Genomic DNA, 22,093 nt, shown 5'->3' with positions numbered 1-22,093 from the left:
TGAAGCTAAAAATGCCACATGCCCTGTAGGGAGTCCTTTATTTCTAGCGACATATATTGGAGTTATTCTTCTTTGTTCATATGATTTACCTTCAAAAATCTATTGAATGTGCCCCCAGAGAAGTACAGATAGCTGTTTTAATAATCAGATTGGTATTCGGGTGGAATGGAGTGGGATAGAACTGAAAGAACTTGCAGGGAATATTGTCTCTGAAATCCCTGGTTCCACCAGCCTGCGTATAATATTTAAAGTGCAGTAGTACAGCTAGAGTTTGCAGAATAAAGTTAGCAATTCCATTCTTGGAAATACTGATCTTTCACCCTCCTTCTGAGCTTTGAAAGCCCTTTGATGATACCAGAAGTGGCATGATATGCTGCTACATCAACAGATGGCAGGGTTACACTGTCTCTGGCTCTCTCCCACCAAGGGCAAGAGGAATCTACTCAGACCTCTTGACTGTCTGGTGTCTGATGCTGGCCTTAGTAGAGCAGGTATTTGAATCTCCAAGTTCTGCTTTTGTCTTCAGAGTTTCTATGAGAAATTGCTGGTGGGCTGAGATTGCCCTTTAGCCTGACTTTTGCTGGCAGCATATCTGCCATAGTAAGCCAATGGAAGTGCTGGAGGACTGAATTCTTTAGGCAGGGCATAAGAATATAAAGTGGTAGAGTAATGGCCCATTTTAACATCTCTCGTTTATGAGATTCTTCTTAAGATATCCATATTACCCATGACAATCTAGGTCCTATATTGTACTTTTAGGTTATATATAGCCTATATATGTTATACATATATATATAATTTAATTTATATTTAATCATATCATGATTTCATTTTTATTTAATCATATATATTTGATTTCATTTAATTCTTAACACAATACTCTATGAATCAGATATTATGTGCATTGTATGAATAAGAAAACAGATCTAGAAAGGTGAAATAACTCCCTAAGCATCCCATGGATAGTAAGGAGCAGGGCAGAGATTTGAAATCAGGTGTGTTTTATCCTAAAGTCTATGCTTTCTTTCTATGCACGTGAGTTTCCCAGTATAGGAGCTGCTCATTGATATTTGTTAGTTCAGAAAAGAGTGGAGAGTTTAGTGGCGGCCTGATTAAACTGACAACTAACTGTGATGTAGCATTTGCAGTCTTGCCTGGTTTACTTTTATTGAGATCATCCAGTTCTGGTGAGTGATAGTGAGACTTGCTTAACCCAAGCGCAGAATGTCTCGGGATGTGTGCATTGCACAGTAAGACTGGGGCAGAGTTAAGAAAGGAATCCTGGCCTCTGAGCCTCCACTTACTATATCATCTATTTATGATGTCTGAAAGCCAGTTCTTTTAATTTACCTGTTAGCCTAGGTCATTGTGTGGGAGAAATTAATTTTCTCAGGTACACCTCAGCGTTTTCCAGCCACCTTCAAAAACCAACCTTGAAATATATTAATTGAACCATATCACTTGTGTTTCTAGCACTGATATGGATTTTACACAGCTGTTTACACTAATATGTGTTAAGATGCCTAATTACTGCTGCAATCACAGCCTGGCTCAATAGTCTTGCCAGCTCTTAAATATATAGTTGTGTCTTAATCAAACATAAACATCAATGAGCATCCTAAACTCCTGCAATTTGTAAACTGGATTAAGGGTAATAAATTCGACCCTTCAAACAAGAACACAGAATTTTGCATATTTCATGCTAATACACTCATCTGTTTGTTTTGTTGTTTCCCAGATTTTCAAAAATGCTTGTCGATAAAATGAGATCAGAATGTGAGATGAGGTGGATGTTTATAGTGGGATTGAGAGAAAGGATTAAGAAGGCCTAAAAAAAGCTGTACTATATCTGTGATATCTTTTTATGTGTCATTTTACATTTATAATCTTATATTAAACTGTTGTTTGATGATTCTTTAGCCAATTGTTATTACTTATCTTTTAGCAGGTATTTCAACACCTACGGAGGAACTATGATGAGTGCTGGTAATTGCAGTATGATGTCAGGAGAGTCAGAGTACCATGTGTGTTTCTCTGGGAGTGTGGAGGAGGGAGAGGTCGTTTGCACTGAGAGTTCGGGGAAGACTTCCTAAAGGAGATATGAATGGAGAATTTTCCAGGAGGGCGGGGAGGGGAAAGATAAACAGGAAATAGCAAAAAAGCAGTCAATTCACCAATGAAATGAAAGAGATCATGGCAAGTTCTGGAAACTAAGTAGCTCATTTTGGCAGAGGCGGAGAGTGTCGTTTTAGGAAAACTTAGGAGATGTAACATAAGGAGCATTGTTGTAAACCCTAAAGATGATGGCAGGTCTCATGGTATTAAGGATGTGTCAGCTATAATACTCCAAGAAAAGAGTTAATTGGAGAACCGCCATTTGACCCTTGGGAGTTTGTCAGTAGTCACCTGACTCATCTCCAAAGACATATGTACCCCCAACATCTAACCAGCTATGTAGAACCGAAGCCTATGACAGTCCCTGGATATAGCGGGAATCATTAGCTTTATCTCTCTTTTCATTGGTTGATTTGTTGATTGAGTCATGTATTCATTCTTGTATTGATTCAATGAATGTCTACTTAGCTCCTATAATATTTCAGTATTTGTGCTAGTCACTGAGGAAACAATAGTGATGCTCTCTTCTATCTCAGGATAAGAGATTTGGGGATAAAAACATCAGGGGACCTGGCAAGAATTGGAATAATTATATCAGCCCCATATGCCACTTTTCTTCATTGCTATTTGGGGAAACATGGTAAGAAATTAGGGATTTAGTGAAAATTGAGACTTAAAAAGAATATATAAGTACTGCACTGTACAAACATGTTCAGAATGATGATCACTAAGGCAAACCAATGAAGGTTGAATTATGAATAATAGAACTTTTGGACACACACACACACACACACACACACACACACACACACACACACATCTATAACCTCCATAGGGGCAGAAATAATATTTGTGTTGTTCTGAAATGGATCCCTAGGGTCTGGCATATCATGTAATCAGTAAATTGTTGAATGTGTGATTGTTTATGGTAATTACCAGTTGTGGTAGATTATACAATTGTTTCCAACTTTTCTCCTCTCCTATCCACACTCTTTGCCACGTGCCCTTGTAGTCCCTCCCACCCTAAAGATGTTCTTGGCTGCATGGTTTGCTTTGGCCAACAGAAAGTGTTTGGAAGTGACAGTGGGACAGTGTTGAGCTGCATTCTTAGGAGCCTCTCTGCTTTCATTTGGCTTTGTGAACCTCTGCTCTGGACACGAGGTGCCCTTCTGCCAGTTCCTGTCATTGGCAACTCCTAACCATTCAGCAGATGGAGCATGGACTGCCCCAATTCACCTTGTACCTCTTTCAACGGTTTCTACAAATGTAACTGGTACATCTCATGAGGCATAGTGGCTTCATTCTAGACAAATGAGATACCTGAGTTAGGTAACCCTGAAGCAGATTCTGAGTCAAGGATTTGTTTGCAGGTAGTTTATGGGGAGATAATCCCTGGAAGCTATCTTGATAGAGCAGGAAGGAGACAGGGAGTAAGAAAGACAATATATATGCACTACTGATTGTTCTTGCCATGGGCAAGTAGGTCTTAACCCTGCTGGGACCCTCTGAGAAAATGCATAGAGGGTGCAATTTAGAATTGTCTCTCCAAGTCATGGGACACAGATGCCTGTGTCTCATTACTAAGAGTCCTTTTCTGCCCCAGGGATAGTATTCCTCCCTCCAACTCTCACACTTCCTGGCTGTAACCCTGTTGTGTGGCTGCAAAGAAAGTCCTGGAGAGGAGAAAAGGAAGAATGTTGCTGCTTGGGTTTGAGGATGGTGACAGAGTAATTGCATGGAAGTATCTACTACTGCAGCTTCTCTGCAATCAGAGGTGGGCTAGGTAGATGCGATATGGGACACGAAAAGTGTCTACTCTGAGATAATGTTTATGCAATGTGCTTTGTGGACCATCATGTTCTAAACAAATGTTACTGGTGATTAATAGTGAAAAAATTCAAATGTTCTTGCTTAAAAAAAGTATGTCAAATAATATGACTCATCCTAATTAATAGTATCTGTGATAATATTGTGCAGGGTTATACCAGTCATTTGTTTGCGAAAGGCCAGAGATGGGGTGGAATATTCATACGTCCATTGCTACTTCCCTGCCCTGTTTTTCATCTCTGCCAGAACTGCTATCTAGCTACCAATGCAGTTAACACACACGCTTGCAGCACATCCACATGCGCGTGCTCTCACCAGTAATCTATGCCCCCTCTCATTGCTCTTGGATATCTTTATTCCAATGAGTATGTGAAAAACCCAGATGGGAGCAGAGAAAGGGAAAAGAGAATATTCAGTTCTTCCTTCCACTCTTCCTTTAGATTGGGAGGCAGGCGATCATGACTGAGAGGTTAATCAAGCTCACTCTTCGCAGAACTGTTCTCTCAAGAGAATGGCCAGGAATCCCACACTCTTGTTACTACTCTCCTACTGACCCACAAACTCATCCAGGCTATAATTAAGCTGTATTGCCATAGTTCAGAATCTAGGCCTATCAACTCAAATATGTATAATTAGATAATCATCAAGGAATATGCAGTGATTGCTCGTAGAGCTCTGCGCAGTTTCTCTCATTCCAAAAAAAAAAAAAAAAGTGGAATTATAAGAAGACTCTGTGTGGCAAGGCCCATAAGGGAGAGTGACTCTAAACAACATGCATGCCTCTTTGAAGAAAGACATCGCTCAGCTGTGAAAGATCACCATGACCCCTGCTTTACATTCCATCAAAAAACTGTTAAGTTCATCAGCCTACTTACCCTTTAGCCTCGCGTGGGCATTGATTCAGAGCTACTGAAAGATCAGTGTGAATACAAAATGTTTATCTCCAGATTATTATTTCCTTAAAATGAAAAATCCTACAACTTGTTGGCAAAAAAGAAGGAAACTCTCTGCTGTTTTTAAGTTAAAAAAGTTTTGTTAGAGTTGGTCTGTTGTTCCAATAAATTACTCTACAATATAAATGGCTTGCTATAACGAAACGTTATTTCTTACCCATGTCAATCCACTGAATCTGGGAGTTTGGTAGGTTGTTCTTCTATGCAGTCATTCCAAAGACCCAGGATTTTCTCATCATAAGATACACCTTCGTTGTGGTTCTCTGAGTAGTCTATCACTTCAGCTAATGGACAAAAAAAGAAACAAGGCCTTCAGGTGGGCCTGGAAGTAGCTCATGTCACTTCTATTCAGATTTCTTTCATGAGAACTTTGTCATATGGCCATACCACACTGGAAGAAAGGCTGGAAATTGTCACATAATTGGATGCCCAGGAAGTTGAGAAGAACTCAAAAGTGAGTGAGATCTTGCAGCTTCTGCTTAATAAGGAATAGAAATGAGAGGCCTAATTGAGTATAAAAGTAACAATAGAAGGCTTCATTTTCTTTATGAATCTTTACATTTAATGTTCTTATTTCCCAAAACAAGTTTTTAAGTTTCATCTGTTAAGTTAGATGTTTTATTCTGGACATACAGATAATTTCCTTTCATGTGAGGATATCTCACATTTCCGGTGTTATCCTGTTGCCTCTGGTCCTGCTTTGATATTGTGGATAGAAGATGCAGACAAGTCTGTATCTTCACACACCTGAGGATCATGGTTGGCCTTCTAATAATCGGACCACTGGTGAAACAATCCCTACTGAGGCAGTTAGAATTTCTAAGTATCCAGTAGTTTGGTGATGGATGTTTGAGCCAGAGTATGGAGGAGTGAAAGAGGAAGAGTGCTCAAGTATCATAATCATTTAGGAGTATTTTCAATATGTTCATGTTGGTCTCAAAGTGATCAGCATCAGATGTACGTTTTTGAGAGGAGTAAGAAGTATATTTTGCAGAAGCTCCCCTTGTACTGGCCAACCCCCCGACTCAGCTGAAAATTACTACTTGTGACTCTAAGCTCTCTCTGTGATTGTTCTTCTTTCTCCAAGCTGTATACTCATATCATCTCCTCTTTTACGTAGAGTAATTTTCCTACTTGATAATCACTCAAGTTCAGTGTATTAGTTTGCCAGGGCTGCCATAAAAAATTACCACAGACTAGGTGGCTTAATCAGAGAAATTTATTCTCATAGTTCTGGAGGCTGGAAGTCCAAAATCAAGGTCTTTCTCTTTGGCTTGCTGATGGCAGTCTTCTTGTTGTGTCCTCGCATGAACTTGTCCCTGTGTGTACCCAACCCTGGTGTCTCTTCCTCTTCTTATAAGAACCCTAGTCACGTTGGATTAGAATCCCACTCTTATGACTTCATTTAACCTTAATTACCTCTCTAAAGTCCCTGTATATGAATACATTCACATTGGGGGTTAGTGATTCAACATATGAATTTTAGGGGGACACAATTCTGTCCATAAAATTCAGAATATGAAAAGATCTCAGGCAACAGAGTCTACCTGCTGGCTTCTCAACCTACAGTTTCAAATTTTCTTGAATCCTCTGACACACACACACACACACACACACACACACACCAGTGGCAATTGTGCTCAGGATTCCAGTTAGAAAAGTAGCATTTGTAAATTGAAATTCATTATGTAAAATTTTTAGATTAATTTAGTTTCAGTATATTGAGCTGTGCCTAGTCTACCTTAAAGTAATATTTCAAGTTTAGAACTCTTTAATTTGGATGAGTTAGGCATGTTTTCTTTCTCTCCTTATTCTATTCCTAAAGTCAATTTTTAAAGTACCTCTTTACTGCTTTCAGTGTCTTTCTCACAGATGTGCTCTTCATATTGAGGCTACCATATCCTTTAGTTATTAGCCCCGTCAAAACTTATGGGTCCCTTGACTCATTCTTTCAGGTTCCTGCTTTGGGAAAATGACAACTAACTAATGCGATAAATAATTCAGATAAACGTTCAGGTGGGAAGTGAGTATTTTAAAGCAAGATCTCGTCTTATTTTTGCATCGATGAAGTGTCTTCTGATAACCCAAAGCTCTTATCCAAAAGGATTGGACACTTTACTGGCAGGCATTTCATTGTTCATGAACCTCCCAGTCAGTACCTGAGGCCAGTGAGTGAAGAAGGCCCTCAGAGAGCACTCCCTACTCCCGGAGTGTAGAAAATCAGTCTTGCCTTTTCCCTCCAAACAGCTGACCCGTGGAGCTATGTTCTTAGGAATAGACCATCCATTTCAAATGAGAACATTTCATTATGATCTACAGGGCATGGTTTTTCACAAATGCGTTTTTTAAAAAATCTACTTCCCCCTTCTCTTAACTCTTTCATGATCTACCCCTATAAATTATGAGCTCTGAGAGAGTGGAAGATGTGTCTTGCTCACCTTTATATTTTTAATGCCTAATATATTATTGGTGCTCAGTAAATATTTGGTGAATACATTTACGCTCTAGTATAGTTTTGTTTTGTTTTGTTTTTGTTTTTTGTTTTTAGTTTTCAGCACTCAAAATGTGCAACTCAAACAGAGAAGAGACTGAATCAGATTTTGGAAGCAGATTTGGATTATATATATTAATTCTAATGTCATATCTTTTTCCCAACCCCAAGTGTCTAAACCATTAGGGTTAAACTCATGCTTTTTGAATCAGCATTCCCTTTGAATGACATTATTATTATTGTTTATCATTGCCTCAGCTTTTACAATATGCTCGGTGCTGCGGAAGACATTAAAAAGACACAGTTCTTGCCTTGGGGCTTATACTCGGATAGGCAAACAAACAAAATGTATTTAAGAAGAGGTAGATTGATCGCAGAGATGCAATTTCCCAGGTGTTTGTATTTGTGCTTTGGGTTCGTTTGTCTTTTAACCAGCTGTGGGCTAAAGAAATCTCTAAACTTTCCTTTAGAACAAGGACATAAAAGACAAGAGTTCAGAAGGAAGCGTGAGCCTTGATGTGCAGAATCCAGGGCTGAGCGTACAGACTACCTCATTTAGGGGATCTCTTTGTCCTTGAATTGCTCTCTCCCCTTCTGTCTCTCTCAATAATTGGAGCTGCCTGTGGCTTCTTCACTGGAAACCAAATCATTAATTTAAAAATGGATCACCGAATTTTATGGCCCATTTTTAACATTAGGCCAGTTCTTTCCTATCAAATAGTGTTAAAAAATTGACTAGTTCTCCTTACAGACTGAGACATTTATTTGCACAAAATTTAGGAAAACTTTTATCCCAAGGAGATGTTGCCCTCGAGTTTAATTTTTGAAAATTCAACATATAAGCCGAAATGAATAAAAACATAGTTCATAGGTTTTACTGTATTGCGTGTGAACATTTAAAAAATTCTCTCATGCAGTTATATTGCAGAACAAATGTGTCTATTTTGTAAAAAAAAAAATCTTTAGTGTTTGTAGAAAATGTGCGTGTGCATAAAGAAAGCATCTTCACCTTAGAAATCTAAATGCTGTGTTTGTTATCACATGAGATAAAATACTGGGAGTAAGCTGGGGCAAAACTTTAAGTTTAACATGAAAAGTACACGAGGAACACAAACTGCATGCTTGGTAAAGCTGCAGAGATGTCCAGATCCAGATTGCAGATGGGGTGGCGGTAATCTCTGCTGTGCAGAGAGAGTTAGGTTCCATTTCATGACTGGTTGCCACAGTCTCTAGGTGGATGAAGGGGTTTCTTACCAGAGTCTTGATCTGTGAAAAAGATGTAAGCACCTAGAGCCATGCATATGTAGACCTTAGTTTCCAAAGTTTCCGTTTAATTGCACTTTCTCATCACATGCAGGAGTGTGGTGCGCCCTTCCAGATGGCCCACACAAATGCTTTGTCGTACTTCACTCACTCTTTGCATGTCAAGCATCTCTGGGACTACATACATCGCCAATTAGCATCTTATATTCATTTGAAAGGAATGGTTCTGCAATGTTTTATACAGTTTTCTTGATAAAATTTGCATGATGCGATGTTCTTCTCTTATAAAAATCAAGGATGTGATTTTCCTCTCATCTCCTCCTCCATCCAAACATTTTTCCCTATGCGGCACCATTTGATCTGTACTTCGGGGGAAATATCTTCGGTCTGACATTTCTGAAACGTGGTGTGACCGTTTTAGTGTGTTTACTAATGCATACTGTGGGCATTTTGCAAAATGCATTAGTGGTTGTTACTTTTAAGTTTTTCAATGTAATCAGTATTGCCACATTAGTATACAGGTAAGTGAAACACACAGAACCCTGTACGGTGGTACCTTCTTGAAAATTCCAGTTGGATGTCTCACAGGAATTTCAAACTTTACATCCTCATGTCCATTATCCCCCCAAACCCATCCCTCCCTCATCTCCCTCATTTCAGTAAACGATATATCCTCTACTTAGTGACTCAGAAACCTGGAGTCAGCAGGAATTCCTCCATTTCTTTCATCCTTCCCATTCCCTTCCTCCCCTCTGCCCCAAATCTGTTATTAAGTTGCTTTGGTTCTACCTCTATGTACTTTGGATCCGTTCAGTCTTTGCCACCTCCATGCCACCTGCTGCCCCACTCCAGTTTTCATCCTAGTTTCTCAGAAGCTGTAACCTCCAAACTGGTCTTCATGCTGTAAGTCTGACTTTCCTAGATTCCTTTTTCCACTCAAACTTTAGGGTTCTTACATGGTAAATTGGTACAGGCTTCCCTGCTGCTTAAAACCTTGCACTTGTTTTCTGTCATGCTTAGAATGTGACCTAACCCTTCCCTGATCCCCCCAAGTCTGCAAGACCCTGCATGTTCTGGTTCTTGACTACCTGTCTCCAGCAGGTACAGCCTCACCAGGCCCTAGCTGCTGTACTGAATTATTTTGGGTTCTTGAAACTCTTTCAGTTCTTTCTTATACTTCAGGATTTTGCACTTGCTATACTTCTAGCCTGAAAAGTTTTTCCCACTGTCTAGCTTCTCCTGATACTTGACTTGCCTAGCTTCTCCTGATACTTTGGGTCTTTTCTTTAATATCTGTTCCTCAGAAAGGCCTTCTGTGTCCATTTCATTGGAGTAAATTCCCCTTTTATGGTCTAGTATGGCACCCTATTTATTTACTTTAAAATGCTAATCACAGTCTGAAAATATCTTGGTTATCTATTCACTTATTTCTGCTACCTATTCTCTGATGTCTAGGATAAACTCAGTGTTCTCAAGGTCAAGTTTAGTCTTGTTTAGTTTATATCCTTGGTGCTTAGCACAGTGCCTGGCATATAACAGCACTCAAAATGTATTTGCTGATTAATGTCTCTAGAGTTTTGTTGAGAGGAGTAGAGTGTGTGTGTGTGTGTGTGTGTGCGTGTGTGTGTGTGTGTGTGTGTGTGTGTGTGTGTGTGTGTTGTAATGATTAAGGTAAAGAAAGTGCTATTTGGTGAATGCTTGAGTTCCCCCCAAATTCATATGTTGATACTGAATCCTCAGTGTAATGGCGTTAGAAGGTGGAAGGCATTTAGGAAATGATTAGGTCATGAGAGTGAGGACTACATGAATAAGATGAGTGCTCTTATAAAAGAGACCCCAGAGAGCTCCCTCTGCCCTTCTGCCATGTGAGGACACAGTGAGAAAGCACCATCTATGAACAAGAAAGCGAGTTCTCATCAGACTCCAAATCTGCCAGCATCTTGATTTTGAAATTCCAGCCTCCAGAACTTTGAGAAATAAACGTTGTTTATAAGCCACCCAGTCTATATTCTGTTATAGCAGCCCAAATGGACCAAGACAGAAAAGAAGCATATTCTAAGTGGGAGTAGAAGAGATGGAAAGGCTTAGCATCAGCATTACAGGAAGTCAAATCAGCTGAGGGAGTCCCAGCGCAGGACTGACATGGGAAGCCTGAATCAATGCAGAGATCAGAGGCTTTGGCTCATAACCCTGGCAGTTTGCTGGAGACCATTCAAGTATGTACTGATTGGCGCCTAGGAAAATAGCACAATGTACTCATTCACATAGAAAAAATAAGAGACCACAGCTCCAGGGTAAAACAGCACAGAGCTTCCAAGCAGTCATGTGACATGACTAAAGCCACATCACATTCAATAAATGGAACAACCTTCCACTTCCACATGTAAGCACACATGTAAATGCTTTTGATCATATTCGCCGTCCTCATGATCTGCAGTTTAATTTTACAAATAAGGGAAGTGCAAAATGAGCTAAAGAAAGAAACTCATTTGCTAGATCCAAATGGACAGTGGGATGAAGCCACATGGGTGAGAAGTGTACCGAAGCCCTTTGACCATATACTGCTCAAGTTTGAGGAAAGAAGCATATTCTTCAGTGGAAAGAAATTCTCTGCCCTGGTCCAAATGTGACTCTTGGTAAAGTGAGTAAGCACAGAGGGGTCTATGAATAACAATAACACTACTGCCAGATAGTATCTCGGGAGCACTTGCTTTGTGCCAGGTGCTGCATTAAACCGCTTGCATGCATTATCTCACTTGAAAGAATAAACATGTGAGGTATGAATATTGCTCTACTTTCACCGAAGAAAAAACAAAGTTAAGAGAAGTTAAGTATTGTGTTCTAGATCACACAGCAAGTATAAGAGGTGGGATTTAAATTCTTATCTATTTATAGAGCTTGAGCTCCATTATCAGCTACTGATTTACAAAAAAAGCTAATCTCTGGGAAAGAGGACTGCTCTGCCAGGGAAGTGTAAGAGTGCCTGTAATAATGGCATTCTTGATCTTACTGACTTTCAAAAAATATATACCTTCTGATTATACACCATAGGACATTTAATATATTGTGCTGTGATCTTCTTTTCCCTTGCCCTTTAGAATACTTGGTCTCCTTGTCCGTAGTACTCAGCACAGTTTCTGTAGCTCAGCTGAAAGCAGAGGTTTGGAGCTTGTCATGAAACCCTGATCCTCAGAAGTTGTTTCTTATCCGATTATTTCAGTCTCTCCTTTATGTAGACTAGTTTAATAAAACAAGTTATAAGTCATTTAAGAGTAAACATTTTTAAGAAAAACTTGCATTGTAGTTCTTAAATATTAACCGTACATAAACCTGACGGAGAATGTCCCTAGTTAAGAATAGCTAAATCAGAAGAATCTAAAGATTACATTTAAAATTCCCAAAAGAATAACATTAATTTAAAAAATCATTTAATTTTAAAGTGTCGTCATTAAAACAAAGATATGCCCAGAAACTGAGGAAAAAGAAAATAAAAAAAAAGAAGAGAGAGAAATTGATTCAATGTTGGAGCTATCACATGGGAGGAATTTAAAAATGGAATAAAAAGTTTTTACAAAAGTCATCATTCTCATTATTCCTATTTTCAGGTAAAATGCAAACTAGATGCAAGCAGTTTTTTAAAAAACTGTATTGCATGTCTCATAGGCCAGAACTATTGAAGCAAATCAGATTTCTCATTTTAATATGCATTTACACATTTAAAAATTTATATTATTGACTATGTTGAATGCCGTGACTTCTGGAGAACCATTACAGCTCACAGGATAGCTTTTTATTTGGCATTGCATCAATTTGAAGCCCAGAATGTCATGATCTTAATGCAGATAGCAGATACGCATGTGTAAAGTGGTATGGAGAGAAAGGTAAGGAGCACATGCAATAGGCAATTTTCAAATGTCATCATTTCAGCCCTTAAAAAAAAAAAAGGATCACACACATTGAAGGGAATGTTTTGCTCCCTAGTCTGTGCCAGGCACTTCCGTTTGCAAGAAGGCACTTATCCCTTCTGCACTGCCACCACGCTGCAGTGCATGGAGGACCATTTGCCCCTTAAATATCACACGTAGCTCATCTGCATTATAGACTATGGGCCCAAGAGGGGAAAATGCTTAATTTTATTAATAGAATGGATTTTAAATCTCTCTACAGGAGGCCACCAAACACCCCAAAGGGCTAATCTCTATTATGGAGAGATGGCAAATCAGAGAAGCCCCAGTGCGTTTTTTCCCCCTTAGAATTTGTTTCCAATGAAAGCTAGCACTAGGCCAATTGGCTTTGAACATTCTCTGTTTGAACGCTGGAATTGTTCTACACCTGATGTACAAATACCTAAGCCCCTGAGATTTACAATAGGAATGCTAATACGTGGTGTAAACTCCACTGAAACAAACAGCCGGGATAATAATTTTGTAACCTCATGTTGACATAACCCACCAGCTTGCTGAAGAGCCCCTTCATGTAGAGGAAACAGAGAAACTATAATGATTTTCAGATACAGTTGACAAGAGACCATTTAGTAAACTTTTATTTTTTTTTAACTAACAGTATGCAGGGATGCTGTATTCTAGGCTGCTACTAATAATCTCATCAGAATGCAAAAGCAGCGACTGTGTTATAAAACCAATGATCTGTTATATTCTGCAAGAATTTACAAAAGCCTAATGTCATTTACTACACCATGAGAACCATACTTGGATAAAAAAAAATAAAACACAACAGAATCCAAAAACTGATTACAGCTGACGAAAAAATAAACTGTTTGCGGATGCAGTGCTTTAAAGGTAAAACATACCACAGTGAAAGACATGGAGTCCAGTGACGACTTCAAAAGGGAAGTTGGTGTTTGGAAATGTATAAACGTGATAGGTCGTTTAGGGCCATGTTAGAATCAGGGTATCCATTCAAGCTCGGGATTCTCTGGTCCACAGTTACTGCTGAGTATGTATTGCTGGCTCAGACTGCAGGGAACTTGCAGTCTCAAAAGAGTTTGCTTTTTCTTTTTCTTTCTCAGCAGCATTTCTGAAAAAAGCATATCTCTAGCAGCCTTAAATATAAAATTCAAATGATTTAAAAAGGGAAGATCTTTCTTTGGGGACATTTGGAATAAAGTCTACTAAAAAGTCCATGGCAGAGGTCTCTCTGTAGCTGGGACTCAGATGGTCTTTCCTCCCTCAGCTACTAGCCTATGATGAGAGGAAGAGCAGAGGCAGGCTTCTCTCAGACCATGTGCTGGCTGTTTTGAAGGTGTCATGGATTTAATTCTGGCAGTTCATGGCATTTTAATTTTAAAAGGAAATAAGTGTTTTTAAGTATTCATTCCTATGATTACCAAACCAAATTCTTCTGCATTTTATTAAGTGAAGAAAAAAGCAGCTTTCTGAGAAGTGATGTCTACCTTTCTATTTCTATTGATATCATTATTTATATCTCTATATCAATTTAATTATCTATCATTCACTCATCTATCCATCCATCGAGGTGGGGGGAAGGAAGGGAGGGAGAGAGAGAGAGAGAAAGAGAGAGAAATCTTGAAGTTCTTGGAATTGCTGTAACCTTTGGAATAAATTTATTTATTCTCTCCTTTTCAAACTAAGTCCTTATTGAACATTTTTATCTCCAGGATGGATATAGAGAATGTGAGAAACACAAGGCCCGTAATACTTTTACAGTATTGCTAACCAAGTTCGAGCAGATTTCTTGCAGCAAATGTATTATTGCATGTCCTTGAAGATATACTCGGTCTTGGAAACTCGCAGGGAGTCATAGTGAAGTGTTGACTTAGGTGCCTGTAAGACATCTGGTAATAATGAAGATGGAACTTTTAATGCTTTGGGACTTTATGAATGAGTTATAGAACGGTCACTGATGAATCATTAGAGTACACCTCTACAGGAGGAGGCCGTCCACATTTTTTCACTGCTGGGAAGTTGTACACATCAATAATTGTCCAGAAAGGAAGTGAGACCTGACGAATTTCCTTCAGGTCAGCTAGAGTGAGAACCAAGTAACGTGATGCTATATTTCAGGAGAGTCTTGCTCATCACAGATAGGTAGAGGTGTTTCATAAAAGAGGCAGGTCTGTTTGTTAAGAAGTCTGAATTACACAGGATAATAATTAGATGTGTGAACCATCCCCTTGCCCTTACTCATGCTGATTTTCTTCCTCCTGAATGACTGGAGAAAGTCACTGTCTGCCTGGCAACCCTACATTCAACCTCAAGAGCAGCCCCAGTGCTGCGTCTTCTTTGTGACACTATCTAATCCTCATACAGAAAGTTAATGAATTCTCTTTTATGTATCCACAGCATTATATACATAGTTATCTTAGATCTCGTATTGACTGTCGTATAAATGTGTATATAAATGCATTTATTTATTGGTTTATCCTACTAGCGTATAAGCTCTTCAATAAATATTATTTTCCATTCATAGCACATAGCTGAGGTGTTGGCATCTAATAGATATCTAATAAATGTATAATAAATGATTAATTACAAAAGGATTTAAGTAAAATCAAACTTCTTGGAAAAAGTTAGAAAATAGTATCTACAATTTAATAAATCTGAGAATTCCAAAACAATTAGGAATGGTTAAATTAAAAAAGAAATTTAAAAATACACATTTTTCCTTTATTCTAAAATTGTATGGTGTCAGATCTGAGGGGCAGGATTCTTTCTCAGTCTAGAAGGCAATAAAAATTAGGCCCTGAAGGAAAGGTGTCGTTTGTTCACCTTAAGAGAACATCTACATGCAATTAAAGTTATTGGTCCTTTTTGAGAACTGAGACGGAGTTTGAAGAGTGAACTAAACTTAGTCATGTCTTTATTCAAAAAATATGTACGAAGCCCATGGTATATGCCGGCTCTATGTCAGGTACTGAGGGAACAGGGATGAAACTAACTGAAGGTGGAAAGGGGCTGGTTCTGCCCTTCTGGGCATAGAATAGTGAGTGTAGTGGACTCCACACAAAAGACTTCCTAAAGGTCACATTACTGCAACTGCGATAAGTTCTATAACAGAAATTCAGGTACTTTGATAGCATTCAAGAGGGGAATCTGATTTAGAGAGAGGACATCTTTATGAGGAAGTGACAATTAAGCAGAATCTAGAAAGATGGTGAGGGTGGGGAGAAAAGGGAGCTTCCAGGGACATCAGATAAAAAAGGACGATATAGGCAGAGAGAAAAAACAGCAAATGTGCATATGAACCTGATACATTTGAAGAAGGCAAGGGTGGGGTTAGGCAATGAGGCTCCAAGATAGTGAGAGAGGGAAAGGAAGACATGAGCAGAGAAAGAAAGTTGGGCAGGGATCAATGCTTTCAAGGATCAAAGGCCATATTAGGGATGTGACAATGGCTGCATCTGATGCAAACGCAGCTCCCAGAGAAGTCTTCTAACTACCTCCTTCTAACCAGATAGCCACCCCACTGTCTCATATTTACCCCTTTGTATATAACAAATCCAGAGGTGCTATTCATTTGATAATTTATCCTAAAAAATTGGACTTCATGAGAGAGTTTCAAGAAAAGAAATGCCATTCAAATTTGAGTTTGTGAAAGATTGCTCTAGCAATTTTCCTAAGGAGAACAGGTTGGAGAGGTCAAGGGTCAGTGCAGAGAGAAAGTGAAGAGGCTAAAACTGGTTCACTTTCGAGTCATTGATAGTAGAAATAAGTAGAAGGAAATTGATGAATTAAAGGTATATAGGTATATTTTAAAAGAATAATAAAAAAATAGTGGGTATGAAAGAAGGAATTGTCAAGGACGGTTGCAAGGTTTCTGTCATGAGCATGTGAGTGGATGTTTGGCTAATTATTGAAGTAGAAATATTTGAGGAAGAATAGTCAGGAAAAAAACGTGGTTAGTTCAGCTTCAGGAACTGGTGTTTCAGGTGCCTGTGAAAGATCCAAGTAGAGATATCAAGATGAGCTGGACACAAAGTTATAAGAATCAAAACATAAATCGGCATGGAAACAAAAATTTAGAAGTTATGGGCTTAGGGAGAAAACATGTGGGCTGTTGATACAAATTAGAATAATACAGACTTTCTTCTTTGGATCATAATATAAACCACGGGGGAGAAAGGAATATTAGATTTAATCTAAGAAGTAATAGAAGAAGTTTTTGTGGAGATCATACAATACAGAAATTATTAGAAAATAATCAAATACATTCTTAAATTGTTTTACATAGATAATCAATGAAATAGCCATTCAGAAAACCCAGAGAAGCTTCAGATCTAGATATATAGAGATAAATGCATCTCTCTCTATACATGTATACATGTATACACACACGTATGAACACACATATTTATGTTACTAAAGTAATGTTATCATTTTATAGATATCGATAAAGAAATTCAGAGAGGTTAAGTGATGTCACATATTTAACAAGTGGTGAAAGCAGACTTGAAATCTCCACACGCAGATTACTTTCTATTCTACCACTCCTAATTGTAATAGCCAACATTAACAAATCTCTGCATATTTTACGAAGCAGTTACATCCTTATTACCACTCTATGAGGTTAATAGAATAGAGGTAGTATGTAGAGTGAAGACTTCTGACTCCTACTTGTATCCCACACTCTAGGAATATCCTGTGTTCACTGCAGAGTTAGCCTTGGACTTGCACTGAAACTATGCATGATAACCAGAGAATTGATGAGTAAGGGCATGCCATTCACAAGGTCCATTGTGATGACAATGGAAACACAATCAGCAGCATCTGGGCCAAAATAGTTAGCATGGAACACATCAGAATGATAGCCACCTTCTAAGGGCCCAGCTTTTTGATGTTATGTGCATAAATGAAATTCATCTCACTTCCCTGGGTTGAATTTTAAAGGCATGATAAATAAGGATGTTCATTAAATGTATGGTTTAAGGTACCTGTGGGGAAAAAAATGGAGACTAGAGGAAAAGGAAATTCACATTTTTCAAGTTTCAGGAATTTTAAGGGTAAACAGCTAGACAGATAAGAGGATAATGATAATATTGATGGTGAAGGTGATAGGAGAGAAAGGAAGAGGAGGACCTAGTACATTCACAAATGTTTCTGTTTGAAATCTGCTCATTTTTGACCTAGAATTTTCCTTTAGAGAGTTCAAATGCATTTAAAGCATTAGCCTTTGGTTTCTACAATGTGCATGGCTGGCCTTGTGTGATTGTGGGTGTTAGACTCACTAGGATGAGAACAGGGCCGTGGTGCCCCTTATACTCTGTTCCCTAAAAGAAAGCAGGTCTGGCTGTCTTCCTCCAGAAAAACATATTCCTCACAGAATGAGTTCATGTTAGCTGTCAGCCATGGAGTATCTAAGAATCTCTGTACGCCTGCGACATTGCCAGCAGGATGCCCACCCACCTCCACTGGGGATAAGAATTCCCAGTGGGGGAAAAAGGCTGCTTCCAAGTGAGTGAAGCAGCTGTTGTTACACACAGAAATGTCAAAAGCACGAGCAAATTTCTCATCACCAATTGGCGGTGTCATGGCCAGTGAAATACTTTGTGGATTTTATGTGGTTTGGGGAGAAGCAACTAGTTTTGTGAGGTTTAAGTTATAGATACAAACTATATCTGGAAAGTAAACCTTTGGTTAGAATTAATTTTATTGCTGATAGAATTTGAAACTGAAATGTGGAAGGTAGGATTAAATCACCCACATGTCTTCAAAATTAAAAAAATTATTTTATCTTTTAGTTACATTTTTCTTAGTAATTAAATGAATATGAATATGTTAAATGAATATAAAAATGCATAGAATTTTGTCATGTTTCTATTACCTAAAATATTGTCATTTCCCAAAATAAGTCTCTAAAATTAAAAAAATAAGTTTTCCAAATGCAAAGAAATCTAAATTATATGCCATTGTGTTATATTGACTTTCCATTTATTCGTGTTTGTTTCCCCATGCATCTGCAATCTATTCATTCATCTGTTTCCATCCATCATCTAACAGCTATGGATTAAGTACCTTCTATAGCTGGTACATTGTGTTAGACATTATAGGACACTGAAAGTACCACAACTACTATTTTCCATTTTCTAGTAGCTTCAAATTATTCAGACTATTCATTTATTGCATGAAGAGTGAGCCACCTTATTGCAGCAGTCATCTTTAAAAAATAAGAAAAATGAAACAAACCTAATAAAACACATAGATACCAGATGTTACCACCTTTAAACCCCTTTTAAGACTATTTTTGCCCTGGTAAATGACAATAAAATGTACATGAGCTTGAGAGTATGTAAAAATTATGTTAGCTGTGATTTAGATTATGAGAAAATAGATAGGAGTGCATTTAAGCAATACAATCTAACAACATAATATTTTTATGAACTACACAGTAAATATCTCAGTAAATAATCTGTCTGATTATTTGACAGAAGTAACAAAGTAACTCAGTAGTTGTCTTAGTCTATTAGGGCTGCTGTAATAAAACTACCACAGACTGGATGGTTAAAACAACAAACATGTATTTCTCACAGCTCTGGAGGCCAGGAAGTTCAACATCAAGACACTGGCAGAATCTGGAGTCTGGTGAGAGTCCATTGTTCATAAATGCCTGTCTTTTCCCTATGTACTCAGATAGTGGAATGGGAGAGAGCGTTTTGGGGCCCTCTTCCATCTGGGTACTGATCCCATTAGTGAGGACCTCTGCCCTCATGACCTAATCATCGCCCAAAGCCTCCACCTCCAAATACCATCACATTAGGGGGAACTTTTCAACTCATGAATCTGGGAGGACACAAACATTCACTCTATAGCAGTGACATGTGTCACTATAGTAAGTTATTAAAAACTGTTCTCGAAATTGTACCTGGAGTTGGAATTATTTTGAGTTGGAAGCTTCCTCAGTGATCATCTACCTCAACACCCCATTTTACAGATAAAGAAACAGAGGCCAAAAAGATCACAGAACTGGCTGGAATAGGACCCTACCCAAGTCTTCTAACTCCAAGTCAGAGCTCCTCACTGCCTCTCACGAAGCTTTTTAATGTGAGATGTTTCACCTCCAACAGCCAATAATAGGACCAATTTTATCCCAAGTCGAGGCATAAGAATCTGGTTTTAAAATTCACCCTTCTACATATTTTCAAATTCCTTTCTCTACCCTCCTCAATCCCCTCTCCAGTTCTTTTTTTCTTCCTATCTCTTGTTTTCCAAGTGGGATATCTAGTACCTTCATACCAATTTGCATTGCAAGAGCTCCTTTGTCTTCCATTTAATAGAAAGATATGTCCCATCGACATGGTTTTTAACTCAAAATAACAGTTCTGATAGGATTCTCAGGTTACTCTGAGATAAAGCAACAGTAAGTTTTGGCTAATGGAAGGGTGAATCTTGGGTTTCTCTTATTCTAAAAATTACAAGTGTAAATGGCTGTTTATTTTACTTAGTCTACAGCAGGCCTTCAACTCTGAGTGAGTGTGCCACAAAGACTAATGATAGACAGCATGTCAGGTTTGCCAGAGTTCTGGAGAAATGCTTGTATTCAAATCATACATTATCAAAAACACTGATCCTTTAGTCACATAAACCCGCATTCTAGACACTGCACACACACAGAGACAAGGAAGCTTAGACTCACGTCTCTTCCCTTTTTCCTCTCTCACTACCCTGCCATGGTTTTGGCACCCACAAGTATGCATGTCCTGCCTTCTGTCTACTCCACCCAAGGACCACAATCAATAGGAAGATATTTTCCCAAGTGAATACTCCTAAAATTTCCCCATTATACAACCTCTGAATGATTTTCTTCCTTTAATAAAAAGCTGGGCTTTTAATAGCTCCTTTAAGTTTATTTTCCCTGTATCTTTAATTAAATACTCATATAGTCCTTCCCTGAGTATACATTTAGAAAGAAGTTTTTGTAATAGTCACATTTAATTTATCAATGTGCAATAATTTGCGTTTCCCAATCATCTTGCCAACTTTGGTTCATTATACTATTGTTTCACATGAGTAAGTTAGCAGAGTTTGGATTGATTGACTCTAATTAACTAAAACTGGTTCCAGGCTGTGCATCTATTGTCATGGTAGCTGGCCACAAAGCCCTAAACTGCGCAGCTATGGTGATATAAGGTAATATTGATTTGAAAACTGTAGATAATATGTAACCTTGGGCTTATCACTGTTTGGGAAATAACAACAACAAAAAAAGTATGGAAGAGAAAAGAGAGATATTAAGATGAGTTTTTAAGGACACTTGTGAGTATGAATTGGAGTTTCCAGTGGGTTCACTTCTTTTTTGTTTTTTCTGTCCAGCGATAATCACAGATGTGTTGAACTACAAACAAATTCAAAGTTCAGCAGTCAGAAGACTAAGGATTTCATGGTTTTTGAAACTGTGAAGAAATAAAACACACTTACTGACAAAGAGTCCAAGATTCATCCAAGATTTACAGAGAGGCCTCCATTTTCATAGAGGAAATCTTTCTACACATAGAAAAGTAGGATGGTTTGAAATTTAATCTTTTCGTTGTTTTTGATTTTTTTGTAGTCAATAATGATCTTTGCCTGAGGGGGGAAAAATGGTTTCTGGACAATATGACCAGCTGGAAAAACGATTGCATCTACAGCCTGTAAGCATGAACGAATATCACCCTTGCTCTTTATGGTTGGACAGAAACCAAGTTAAAAAAAATGTAGAGCAAAACACCATAAGTGGGATTCATCAGTGATTATTTCCAGCTTTCCTATGCAAGATGCTCCAGCTGCTATTGCTTGTCTTGAAGTACCAGTTCTGAAGCAGTGGGACACCAGGGGCAACTCAGTGAAATGATAGATAGGAAAGGCCCTGCTCAGACTCTTTCCTCTAATTCTCTCTAATAGGTAAGCAGGTGGCTGCACACATCTATGCCAAAGAATTTCTGCCTCCCTTCTTTTTAGAATTCAAAACAACAATCCAAAAAGGTCTCTGCTATGTTTACAGTTTCTCACCCCCTTAGCATCAATTACAACGGACTCACTTCTTATCAAATAGAAAGCGGGTTTAATATCTCTTGCTGGTAAAATATTTGCCTTAATATCTTCAATAATGAAAAAGCAAGCATTCTTTATATCCCCAATAGGTGCCTAGCACTGAAGAGAAAGTAAAGGAAGAACAAGACATAGTCCTTGTTGGTAAGATTTTATAACTTTGGGGGGAAGCAAGTCTAATAATACAAAGCAAGTAAATAGAATATATCAAGTTGTTAGTGATGATCTTCAGATAAATTGTCAGATTTTATAGATGGTGGACATAAATATTTGTTGAATGGCCACCTTTCTATGCCACTATATTTGAACGTATGTTTAAATTGAGGGATATTGTTCAGATCAATTGTGTTAAGAATTAGCTTATTCGTTTTCAAATCACTCCATTTTCTCTCAATGACTATTTTCTTAGTGTCCATTCTTTTCAATTTATTCAATTTAGTAGT

Source organism: Pteropus vampyrus, unplaced genomic scaffold, assembly GCF_000151845.1.
Source record: "Pteropus vampyrus isolate Shadow unplaced genomic scaffold, Pvam_2.0 Scaffold3, whole genome shotgun sequence".
NCBI classification, from domain to species: Eukaryota; Metazoa; Chordata; class Mammalia; order Chiroptera; family Pteropodidae; genus Pteropus; species Pteropus vampyrus.
Note: the sequence above shows the minus strand (reverse complement) of the source record.